Below are 12,176 nucleotides of genomic sequence, written 5' to 3' on the forward strand. Positions count from 1 at the left end.
CGATCCCTATCCTGAGCAAGGTTAATCCAGTCTCTACAATCATATCCCACCTCCCTCAAATACATTTCAATATTATTCTCCCATCTACGTCTCGGCCTCCCCAAAGATCTTATTCTCTCCGGCCTCCCAACTAATACTTTATATGCATTTCTGGATTCACCCATACGTCCTCCATGCCCTGCCTATCTCAAACGTCTGGATTTAATCTTCCTAATTTTGTCAGGTGAAGAATAAAATGCATGCAGTACTGCGTTATGTAATTTTCTCCATTCTCCTGTAACTTCATCCCTCTTAGCCCCAAATATTTTCCTAAGTATCTTATTCTCAAAAACCCTTAAACTCTGTTCCTCTCTCAAAGTGAGAGTCCAAGTTTCAAACCATATAGAAGAACCGGTAATATAATTGTTTTATAAATTCTAACTTTCAGCTTTTTTGAGAACAGACTGGATGATAAAAGCTTCTGAACCGAATAATAAAACACATTTCTCATATTTATTCTGCGTTTAATTTCCTCCCGAGTGTTATTTATATTTGTCACTGTTCCTCCAAGGTATTTGAAATTTTCCACCTCTTCAACCAATAAATTTCCAACTTTTATATTTCCATTTCGTACAATATTCTGATCACAAGACATAATCATATACTTTGTCTTTTCGGGATTTACTTTCAAACCTATCTCTTTACTTGCTTCAAGTAAAATTCCCGCGTTTTCCCTAATAGTTTGTGGATTTTCTCCTAATATAGTCACGTCATCCGCATAAGCAAGGAGCTGATGTAATCCGTTCAATTCAAAACTTTCTGTTCTCCTGTACTTTAATAATAATAATAATAATAATAATAATAATAATAATAATAATAATGTGTTCAGACTGTCAGTGTTCATTAGGCCCATTTGACAGGTCTTATAATAGGATGAACTCCTCTTCAATACTAGAGTTTCAACCCGCCTTGGGGATAAGGAAATAATTTATCCTCCAGCAGAAAATACTTAAATACAACAGTACCTACGTTGTTGTCTGCTAGAACTAAGTAAAACACGTGATCTCTGTTTGAACGGCTACGGTTAACCGAGTAACTTCGGTGCTCCGCTGCCAAGCACATAAACCGATAGAACCGAGTTACTCAACAGTTCTACTCGCAACGTTCCCAGCTCTACGTCCTTGACAGCAACTACAACACTAGCAGCTCTGCCAGGAGTCTCAGTTCGGCACTCCTGATTACACATTGCACTGAAGTACCCTCCATTGGGTACAATAAAATACTAGGTGATTTACGTATGTCGTTTCACAACTCCGATAACATTTTACTCTTAAACCAGTACGTAATAAACTTATCAAGCACATGTTAAAATAACTGACGATTAGTACGTCACAAATAAACTACGAGTCTAAGAAGTAAACGAATCCATTCCGTTTGCATTGTAGGAAACTATACACTACGTATAACATCGTCGTTGTTCGAAGAGTGATTGTAGATTTAAGAGGTCCAGGAATCGCAACTAAAAGTAAGCTTAGCATGCAAATTATCACAATATTATCTTCTTTTCATTATATAAGTTTCTAAATGTTTTATTTGCTGACGTAAATGAAGGTCCAAACATCTCGATAAATTCTACAATAGATTTTCATTAGCGCTAGATCCCATATCATAGTTTGGAGTATGGAGTCCTGCTCTAATTATTTCACCTTTCCAATTTCTTAATCAATAGAGTTGATAAATTAATTTAATTATTTTCTTTCGCCTAAGGTGTTCTTTCTTCTTTTTACTGAGGTATAAACACAACATAGTTTCTTCCTATAATGATGAACAGTAAAATTCAAACCAGAAGTGTAAATAATCCAGACATTAAAAGCAACAGTGCATAACTTTTTGACTTTAGTGGAGTCCACATCACAAAATTTTGAATCTCGACTGGGGCATGAGTGATCGTCCATTGTCTTTGTGATGACATATCGTTGCCTTGGGTAAAGATATTGTCGTGTTTATCTCCAACACGAAAGTCCTACCGTTTAGTGTCAGATTACATTCCTAAAAGTACAAGATGAAAGTAAACCTCGCGAGAGTATGAAAAATCTCGATAGATAGACGTTACAAAATATGTCAGAAGAATTTTAAAAGAAATCGAGAGAACAGTAGAATACTCAGCCATACCACTTCAGAGTCCTAGCTATAACAAGAGGTATTGTTACTCTTAATTTTTTACTCGATATACAGTATATACAGAGTGGAAGTGATATTACCTTGCAGATTGAAAGGGACTATAGGGTTCACTGAAATAAATAGAAAAGCTATATTACGTTTTGTGATTAAATGCACGGTTAATTAGAAAATTAAGTTTGAAATTTCAGCAATCCGACAACATCGCCGCGAACACACGCTTCTCATGATACAGATGTAAGAGATCAACGAACTCGGCGGTAACTCGGTGTGTCTCGCTAGATAAGCTATTCTCTGGCGCTGTGTTGCACCAACTCGCAGCGTGCAGAGACTTTAATTTAAAGATTTTTAAAATTAAATTTACACTAAAACCGTCCATATTATTTAAATACGCGAGAGGGAATAATTATTACTCTTTATTAGTTTTCCTATCGATATGGACAAAATTCACGATCCTTTTCGCAATAGTTAGCCTACAGAATAAGAGGTTGTTAAACATTTGATAAAAAAACTTTTTTTTTCTGAAAAAAAAAAGTAACTTTATACCAATATGTTACTATAATTTTTTGTTACATACAACATGAGCTATTCGCTCTGAAAATCTGCAAGGCTATTTCACTTCCACCCTGTCTGTGTCTGTGTCTGTGTGTGCATATATTTTTTTGCATGTTCTCTATACAAGGCATCTACACTTTCGCCATTCAGAAATATTATTGTAGAGAGCTTTCAGAATTAGAAGGCATAAGGCAGAGCTAGTTCAAGCCGGTCTATATTATTGCTGCGCACGATTAAGTAGTCTCCGGAGCTGTTGGTCGGCGTTTTCAATCGGAGCTCTCCGATTAACTCCGACTGATGCGCAAAAACTTTCCTTTAGACAAGGTAGGAGGTTGTGTAGGCTATGTGTTGTGGTGCAGAAGTACACTTTCCGCTGAGCATTCCTTAAATCAGATGATGTAGTGGTTCGAATCCGCTAATATCCGCGTATTTTTTTTTTTACTAAGCGTGTAATATTTTTTGTTTCTCTCTCTCTCTCTCTGTCTTTTTTTTTTTTTTTTGCTTAAAATACTACCTTAGCCTACAGAGTTTTTTTTTATACATCTGAAATTCATAGCATGTATGAAAGAATATATAATAATAATAATAATAATAATAATAATAATAATAATAATAATGATTTATTTTAGCTGGCAGAGTTAAGGCCGTAAGGCCTTCTCTTCCACTCAACCAGCAAAAAGTGTATATACATATGCATGAACTTACAAAGAATTCAACAATTTGATTTAGATGAGAGTTACATGTATACAAAAGTTATTTACAAATTAAACAACAAAATACTATGATCTATTAATTAAACACTGAAATAAACTGTGTAGCAGAATTAAACTAAAATACATAGAATGTTAATATATTTCAAATAATGTTAGATAATAGAAAGAGATTATTACGAGACAATTAAAATACAGCACAATCAGGATGATGTCTAAAGAAAAAAGTAACAATGTAGTCAGTGATAGTTTAAATCAGTATGATTGGAGTGAAATGCTAATAAGGTTATCTTTTAAGCTGTTCTTAAAGGTGTTTATTGTCTTGCAGCCCCTAATACTTTGTGACAAGTAATTCCATTGACGTGAGGTGGATATTGTAAAAGATGATGAATAACAAGATGTTCTATGAAGAGGTATACTTAGCGTGCCACAGATAAGTGATCTGGTATTTACGTCGTGGTTAGAGTATAGATAAGAGAAACGAGACGAAAGGTAATTTGGTGTTGAAGTGTGCAGAATTCGAAAGAGTAAAGACAAAGAGTGTAAAGTTCTACATTCTTTAAGTCGGAGCCACGAGAGACTTGCGAAGGACGGTGATATGTGATCATACCGTCGGATGTTGCACACGTATCTGACGCACATATTCTGAGCTCGCTGTAACTTGACTGACAATTCAGAACTTAGGTCACTTAACAAAACGTCACAATAATCGAAGTGCGGCGTTACTAGGGTTTGCACTAGGGTAAGTTTTAGTTGCTGGGGCAAGAAGTTTCTCAAGCGACTCAAAGAGTGAATGGAGGAACAGATTTTTTTATCGTTTCTTTAACTTGAAAATTCCAACTTAGATTATTATCAAAAAAGAAGCCAAGATTTTTTAATCCCTTAGGATTAGCGTGTTGTTAAGGGTAATAACTGAAAGATTACTGTTATTAAGGGAGTTAACTAAACGCTTATGTCCAATAATTATGGCTTGAGTCTTACTTGGATTAAGTGCGAGTCCGAAATTGTCCGCCCAAGTGGAGACAGTGGCTAGGTCACAATTCAACTTGTCAGTCGATTCATTGATCGTATTGGGTCTGGAATGTATGTAAAGTTGTAGGTCGTCGGCATAGAGGTGATATCGGCAATACTGTAAGTTCTTTGATACGTCATTAATGTAGATAGAGAAAAGTAGTGGTCCTAATACGGAGCCCTGCGGCACTCCCGCCTTTGTGCATCTCCATTGGGAGAATTGATTATCAAGTGAAACACACTGTTGGCGGTCACGTAGGTAGGAGTCCATCCAGCTCAAGGTATTGTCTGACAGGTGCAAAGCCTTCATCTTTGCAAGAAGCAAGTCGATATCAACAGAACCAAAGGCATTGCTGAAATCGAGAAGAGTTAGTGCCGTTACTTCACCCCTATCCATAGCTTCACGGATGTCCTCAATCACTTTAAGTAGGGCTGTAGAAGTGCTGTGTCCATGTCTAAAACCCGATTGATAGTCATCAAGGAGTTTGTGTTCGTCGAGATAGTTCATAAGTTGTCCATGTACAATATGTTCTAATGCTTTTGAAAGAGTGGGAAGAATTGATATCGGTCTGTATTGGTTTACTGTAGAAGGTGTGTTAGATTTAGGTAAAGGTTTCACTAATGCCATTTTCCAGAGTGAGGGGTAGGATCCAGACATAATAGATGCATTGAATATATGTGTGACGGTCGGCAGGATCACATCTATTATTTTATACAGGAGAGTGATATTTATATTGTCTATACCTTGGGCTTTAGATTTCATACGTCGCAGCGTCTTCATTACGTCAGTCGGGTTAATGTATTTAAAGAAGAATTTATCCCACACAGGTTGGGGGTAAGATCTGAGAAATTCAAGAGTCTCTTGCTTATGTAATGGTTCAGGTGGAGCAGTGGCAAAATGTTCATTTAGACTATTGATGGATGGTAAGAGCACTAAGCGCGCAGAGCTGAGGGTCCTGGGCTCGATTCCCGGTGCCGGAACGAATACCAACCCACGAAAAATACCAGAATTGAGGCATTCAGAAGCAAAGTAATATAAGTGACATTTTTTTAAAAAGTGAGATAAGTATATATTCTAAATCTTTAACGTCATTTCTGTTCAGAGAAAAAGTAATATAAGTGCAGTTCCAGTCATTACTGCTCCATGTTGGCCTTACACTTGTATTACAATGCATACAGAGTTTTCACTGAGAGGCAAACTAATACAAGTGCGTTGTTTACATATTGTTGTTGCGTTTCTTCTGTGTATGACTAATTCATTTGCCATAATGGAGAGAGGTAATAGATTACATATTCGAAACATCTTCGTGGAAAGGCTGCACACATTGAGCTGGACCAACGATACAGTGATCCAATAAGGATAACTTTTGCTAAGTGGAGCAACTTGCAATAGCTAATGAAATTCATCGCTTTCATACACCACTCTTTCTTTGAAGACCTGAAGCATTAGGATGGGTCTATAATAAGGACTGCAGAACGTGGAAAAGTGCGTGGAAGAGGAAGTTGAAGGAATATTCGCTGTAGGAGCACTACAGATGCACTTCATGACAGATACATAGATGTTTCAGCAGAGAGAGATGTGACTTCATTAGATGAGGCTAGTGACGTAATGAACAGCGACTAAGGCTGAAGTTCATTTAAAATTTGAAATTTTCTTAGCCCTCTTCTTTCGGAGTACCATAAACCACATCAACTGTTGCCCTAGAAATTGAATATAATATTCAACAAATCAGACACTATGTATTAAAACAGGATCTAAAAATACATTTAAAATTTCAAGCCTCATCCAGATCTCAGATGTTCTTCAAACTGTCAGATAATATCCTATGTAATTTCTACAAAATAAAAAAGGAAGAAATACCAATCTATAACACAGACACACTCATTGCTAAAACTCCAGTTGTAAATGAAATTCCTCCATGAAAATGGATAATTCCAGAACATTGCCTACAAATTCCAGGAAATCATTTCAAAAATGACCCTCCATACCTTCTTAAGTTAGATGCCATGGAACTCTCTGCAGCACATATAAGGATTACCTTCAAATTTATACAGATGAATCTCTAAACCCTGATGATGGAACATCAGGAGCAGGGTATTATATTCCAAAATATCAAGAAAATTACTTCATACCACTCTCAGCCTCCTCCAGTCTTGACACTGAATTGCTAGCTATTGATGCTGCTCTTTAGTGTGTTACTCAAATTTCTGAAAGATCTATTTGAATACTTACCGACTCCAAGGGGGCTATATTTAATATAATCAAATATGTACCACACCTATATGCACATAGAATTATTCCAATTCAGAAACAAATAAGTGAACTAAAAAAACTCCAAAATAAAATAAAATTTCAATGGATACCTAGTCATTGTGGTCTACCTGGAAACGAGAAATTCGATAACGTTGCGAAACAGGCAACATATTTGCAACTAAGACCTCTTCAAGTGATATCTCTATCCAATGCCTATACTTCAGTAAAGTTTCATTTTATGAACTTATGGATCAACAATTAGTTCTCTTCTGACAAAGGAAAAATTTTACTGTCCGTTAAAAAGAAACCGAATGACCTGGAAATGTACAAAAACTTGCCCAGACATGTTCAAACATTTTTAACAAGAGCCAGAACAGATCACATTGTCACTCAATTGTACCTAAACCGATTTCACCTTTCTGATAATCCTACTTGTCTGTGGTGTAATAATCATGATGAAGATGTAGAACACATTCTTCTATACTGTCCATCCATAAACCACAATAGAAGTAAATTAAAATCATCAGTACCAGTTGGAGAAGACACATCTCTGTAGTATATACTGACTACACCCCAACTCTGGCTACTAGCAACAGGCGTCTGTAATGAACACCGATCAAAATACCCCTAATTTACTATGAAAAAGAAGAACTGAATATACTACAGTGGACTATAGTTGACTTTATGTTGTCAGCAAGCAACTGGATACATTAAGAAGATTGATTGATTGATTGATTGATTCTTTCGGTTATACAGACACATTTTTTGTTATAATATGATAATAAGAAAGCTCAAGTGCTGTTAAGACAGAAATGTTTCAATGTTGTAAGCAATGTCCTTATTCTTGTTTTAAATAATACGACAAGAATACTGAAAACCCTTGCACTTATATTACTTTTCAACAAAAATATTTTCGTGACAAAATAATACAAGTGACTTTAGGACCCTATTTTACCTAAACTGTTTTAGAATAGATCATTTCTATTTAGAAGTTAAAAAATATAGGTACCAACATATACAACTGTAAATTTACAGAACATAGTCCTGTAACAGATTTTTTAATTTCCGTTTCAACTTCAAAGTCACTTATCTCAAAACTTACTAAATGTCACTTGTATCACTTTGCTTTTGAGTGTCTCAATTATCAGATAAGTTTGTTTCATCATGCACCTGCAATGTGAGCTCAAATTTTCCGCAAAATATTATGCATATTATGTATATTAGTTTACTAAGAATTTAACGGTTCTTTGACACTTCTTCATTAAATTGTTTTATTTGTAATCTGTGCGCACTGTCTGACATCTGATATCTACCTTACGAAGTATTTAGAAGTCAATATCTGCATTTAGCTTATATGTTTTCCACTCAGTTTATTTTTTTAACATTTTCACAAAGATATTTATGTCCGAAACATCAATTGAAGCCCACGCACAGTCACTAACATTCATAACTGAATACGTATAACAGGAAAAGGCATTTTAATCATAACATCCACGCAGCTGATCTGAAGGGTTAAATTTCTTGGTAGACCTATAACCAATTTTGCTTTTACAAACATTTTGAGTCTTAACTATATTTAAATTTGATCTTGAAGCCCGAGCCTCTTGAGTTTCAACCTAGTTCGAAACCCAGGTTATCAGCAACCGTACTCAAAATTGTAGGCCTAGTTATAAAATTCAATATGAAAAGCATTTACTATTTACACAAACTAGTTATCACAAGCATGTAATTATCACCGCCACATGAAACTGACCGACTGATCGCTTAAGCATCGCTTAAGAATCACTACCACCAACTCAGTTAAAAAAAAATATGAATTTTTTTCCTGAACATTAAATATAGGCCTACAGCAGTAACTTCATACTAGCAATAAAAAAAACATTGCTATTTAAAGTGTTAAAAACCGTGCATGTAATGTTATCTTCCTGTCCATATAGCATAAGTAAATTAAATTTTAGATTGCACCAAGAATGTTTTTATGATAGAGTGGTGTGCTATCTTGAAAGTTTCACAACGAAATTTAAATATTTAATAAGAAAGGAACCGACAGGAACCAAAAACCAATCTGGACTCTGCCGCCTACCTCTCAACCACACGCCACCTTTTGACACTCCGCGACCAGTCAACAATTTCAATTAATTCGGAAAGATTTCACGAAGTCCGTGTAACCTGCTTGCTGAAAACATTGACTTATATTTGCTATCAAGCGTTTTGACAACATTTTAACCAAAACGTGAGAAGTAAAATAGGAAAGTACGAATATATATTTTGAGCTTAATATGAAATTTTATACTTACGTTCCTTTCTTTCTCTTCAGTGAGAGGAGGGTGCCGCCCTACAATCCTTTAAAGTCCCATTTAAGCCACTGAATTGGCGATTAAAATTGTATGTAGTGGCTAAATTGTTTAATGGGTTCAATTTTTTTTTAAACTTCGATTTCTTTTATGTCACTACGTCTAATATATAATGTTAACAAAAGCTGTTGTAGGAAGAAATTCGAATGTGCTTCTTAGATTAATACTGTTACATTTGTTGTGCATCTCAAAATATTGTCACTATATAGCTTCAGTGGAGAGCACAGAACTCTCTGAAAGCGTGTGTTTGTATTGCATAGATATATAATATTGTTTAATGTATTTCAGTAAAGATATCTTCATCTTAGCTTGAATGGTTTTCTCATTGCATATGTGGGCAAAATATGCTGGTTCCCGAAAACAAAGGGAATAGATCCTGAAAATTCTTAGTTTAGTTTAATCGTGGTAAAGATTATCTATTATTTCACGTAAGCTGCCTTTAAATAAATTCTTTTATGCTCGACCATGCCGAAATGTAGTAATTATACACCTGGTAATAGCCCTTTAATGCACCTCATTAAAGTACACCTATTCATTATAATTCAGTTGTTCAGCCAATGAGAAATCTCCATTGTACTGATTGTACCATTATAAAACCGCAAGTGTCGATTATTCTCGGATATGCAATCGAAAGACAATTAGCGAAAAGTCACGGAGGCTGGAAATCCAATACTGTCGCAGAAGGTTATGTTCTGTTACTATAATAATTAGCGTTAATTGTAAATAACATTCAAATAAATTCAATTTGTCATCTCGTTTTTCAATTCTAAATCAATTTCCAGGTTATATCAAGCCTAATGTTCATGTTATTCTCTAGATTATATCAAGGTCAATGACATTCGTGTTTCGGAAAAAATCAATACTTTCGCGTCTGCGCACATCTCACAATTCAGGTCAGTTCCGCTCCTCACTTACATAACCATAACATGAATACCTATGAATAATTTCAAGTTAGAAATATGGTCGAGCATAAAAAGTCGTATGAAACTTGCCTATAATGGTAATTAAGACGCTCGTATGAAAATTATGAAACGAGCGCAAGCGAGTTTCATAAACAAACATACTCGCGTCTTAATTACTAGAGCGCTTTCAGAATAAGAAGGCATAAAAGGCGGAGCTAGTTCAGGCCGGTCTATCTCGACTAGCCAGTAACAGTGAAGCTGTGTTACCTAGTTAAATCGTCGCGAAGTCTCGCTGAAGCGTCGCGTATTAGTTGCTTTCTTGCGCGCACAATACTTATGGCTAGGAATGAATTTTAAAGCTATGCCATTCGATAGAGCTCCGAATTCTGAATCCAACAGTACAAGAATGACAATTGAATTGTATGTCAACTGGTTCGCGTGTTATTGCTTTAGGACTAAACAGAGATATCCAACCTACAGCATAGAACATATTTTGCTCTGATTTCCGTCTCTGTAAACGAAGAGTAATTATATTTAAACACTAGCCGTACCCGTGCGCTCCGCCGCACCCGTTAGAAATAAATATAAAGTAATTACATAATTAAAATAGGACGTTTGATCCAGGAAACATTCGTGTTTGATAGAAGGATAAATCGTTTAATATGTTACTTAATTTAAATTGCATCCAAATAATTAAAATGCGATCATTTTGGTCCAGAGACACTCATTTGGTGCAATGACAATTCCTTTAACCTGTTTCTTAATTTTTATTACATGCAACCATAGTTTAATGAAGATTGACATCATTTAGATTTAATGTGTATATTTTATTTTATTTGTTATAGGTTTCCATTGAATTATGGTAATAACTTAATTTTAACCCTTGTTTTCTACGTATTCAGTAAATGGCGCTTGGCCCACTATGGTTGTGAACCCTTCAAATAACTTAAATTATATTATATAATATTACATATTATATAATATTATATATTATATTATATCAGAAGTTACTGTAATAACATTATAGCATTATGTCCATCTAGAGAAACTACACTTTCCAATGGTGAAATAATAATTAATTATACAAATCGGTTAATTTAGCTTCCGATATTATTTCATACAAACACAGAAACATTCTCTGTAGGCTATCTTTCATAGCTTTCGATTGTTGCTGTCCAAGGCCCCTTATAGACGAAGTCATTTGTTTTTTAATTCATTACACGGCCTTAGATGGCACTTAATTTAATTTTAAAACTCATTTATCTCATTAAATATCAGGTCCTATCAAAATTTTACAAGGAATAAAACTTATCGCAAATTATTTTTAAAGAAACTTTTGTTATGTAACATTTTTCACAAAAATCAATAATAAGCGAGATATTTCGATTTATTTAATTCAGGCCCCCTTATAACCCCCCTTTTAAATAATGTATTTTGAATGCCATATAGCCTAAAATCTATGTTACAACGAACTTAATTTATATTCCAATTTTCATCGAAATCCGTTCAGCCATTATCGCGTGAAAAGGTAACAAACATACAGACAGACAGACAGACAGACATACAAACAAAAATTTCAAAAAAGCGATTTTCGGTTTCAGGGTGGTTAATTATTTTTGGAAAATCGAAAATTACCAGAAAAATTTCGGCTACAGATTTATTATTAGTATAGATTACACACAATGAAAAACAGGTCTCGACCCGCTCGCTCAGCGAGATGGCTGCAACTGATATGTTCTGTCCTAATCTGTTGTCTCTGTCTTCCACGTCTCGTGCACCGTGCACAGTGTGACAACGTCGAACTGTTGCTAGCACTCAATTAGCTTAGGCCATATGCCTTCTTATTCTGAAACCGCTATACCATTATAGGCTCGCTGCATAATGTATTATTTTTATTGTTGTCATAAAATTTAAATTATGTTTTATTTAATGACGTTCGCAACTGCCGAGGTTATATTAGCGTCGCCGATGTACCAGAATTTTGTCCCACAGGAGTTCTTTTATGTGCCAGTAATGTTCCGACATGAGCTTGTCCCATTTAAGCACACTTAAATGTCATCGACCTGGGACGGGATCGAACCCGCAACCTCGGGCACAGAAGGCCAGCACTATACTGACTGCGCCACCCAGGCCAACTTTGTTATTAAATCCAAGTGGTATTTTGTACATGGGTACTATTCCTGTTGTCCACCGACATAGATACACGAATAAACAGATGTACACACACAGTCAC

The 12,176-nt window shown here is 35.3% G+C and overlaps 1 protein-coding gene across 1 annotated transcript in view; it reads left to right on the forward strand.

Annotated features, from left to right (window-relative positions):
• Positions 1–1,398: 1,398 nt before the first annotated feature.
• LOC138711927 (cytochrome P450 6j1-like) overlaps positions 1,399–12,176 on the forward strand; it is a 50,127-nt gene continuing 39,349 nt past the window's right edge. The window contains exon 1 of the mRNA XM_069843227.1: positions 1,399–1,504. The gene's annotated coding sequence lies outside the window, so the exon portion shown is untranslated. The remainder of the gene's footprint in view (positions 1,505–12,176) is intronic.

This window comes from Periplaneta americana, chromosome 13 (assembly GCF_040183065.1).
Source record: "Periplaneta americana isolate PAMFEO1 chromosome 13, P.americana_PAMFEO1_priV1, whole genome shotgun sequence".
Taxonomy (NCBI): domain Eukaryota; kingdom Metazoa; phylum Arthropoda; class Insecta; order Blattodea; family Blattidae; genus Periplaneta; species Periplaneta americana.